We start from the raw sequence: 1,418 nt of genomic DNA, 5'->3' as shown, positions 1-1,418 counted from the left end.
ACAGTACTCCAGGTGCGGCCTCACCAGAGCTGAGTAGAGGGGCAGAATCACCTCCCTTGACCTGCTGGCAACATCCTCCTGATGCAGGCCAGGATCCTATTGGCCTTCTTGGCCACGAGGGCACACTGCTCACTCATGGTTAACTTGGTGTCAACCAAAAGTTATCTTGCTTTAAAACATCTACACCGAAAATCTGATGCTTGAATATCTTGATCACAGCAGCCAGTTTGAGCATGAGGGCTGCCCTACATTGCATACCTCTGAACAGCTAGTTTTCTAGGATTTTGTACTAAGTTCAGGAGCAGGGGAGGCATTCCCAGGATTTTTCACATCAAGACTGCATGTTATACTCAGCCGCCATCACCATTCATGCAATCGAGAACTCCTGTTGTGTTCTGATAAAGAGATTTTGTCAGAAATATTCATCATCTGTGACCCAAGTACAATGACCTGTCAACATTGACCCCTTCCCAGATCCCCAGGATGTGGAATGTTGCACACAATGTACCTGGGCTGTGGCAGGGGAGGCTGCCACAAACACTGTCACAGCCCCACACAGCTTTAAAGAACAGACTGACCACATCTTAAGGCACTGAGCTGGATTTATTCATTTGACCATACCAGTGTCAAACTGGAAATCACCTGTTTAAGATCATGTGTTAGAAAAGAGCAGTATTAAATAACAGATATATGAAAAAGAAACCATGCTTCAGMAAAGATTCAGTGTACAACATACATAGTATGCTATTTTAACATAAATGCTTAAAAAGAGTCATCCTAAGCATCAAAGGGAGTTTTATAAAAGTTTACGTTCTCATCCCATGGGATGTACAGAACTATGCAGTTTACATAGTTTTACTATCATCCAAAACATCATGTTTCAAATGTACGAGGCACAGCGAAGAACAACGTAATTCCATTTCCATAGGAACATAAACACAGCTTGTCACTAAGGACACGCTTTCCAAACCATAGCACTCAAGACAGTTACAAATGTGTACAGTTTTAAAGCATTAAAAAGCAAGAGTCTGGAGTTTGCCCCTTGTTACCAATAGGGAATAACATTTGGTCTATGAAATACTACTCATATCATCCTTGTAATAGCTGTAACATCGAGGGCAGCTGGAGTTGCTGCCCTGCTTTGTGAGGACCATCTTGCCACGCTTCTCTGGAAGCAAAAAACATCTAGTGAAGGATTCCCTCCATCCAGAAAGAAGAGGACAGAGTGCCCAACTTAGCCCTGRCAGCCCAGGGAAGGTGCAAAGCTACAACACGTGTAACCTGTATGTTTGACTCCAGATGTCTCTGGCTCTAGAGTTGGCTGAAGCAAGTTGGCTCAGCCTGAGGGAGGTCGCGATTCACACTAGAAACAACCATGGACTGAGTTAAGTAGTTAAGTCAAAGACTTCCTTAGTTTT

This window comes from Nothoprocta perdicaria, unplaced genomic scaffold, assembly GCF_003342845.1.
Source record: "Nothoprocta perdicaria isolate Ctin4 unplaced genomic scaffold, notPer1 scaffold_57, whole genome shotgun sequence".
Taxonomy (NCBI): Eukaryota; Metazoa; Chordata; class Aves; order Tinamiformes; family Tinamidae; genus Nothoprocta; species Nothoprocta perdicaria.
This window is presented reverse-complemented; position numbering follows the sequence as displayed.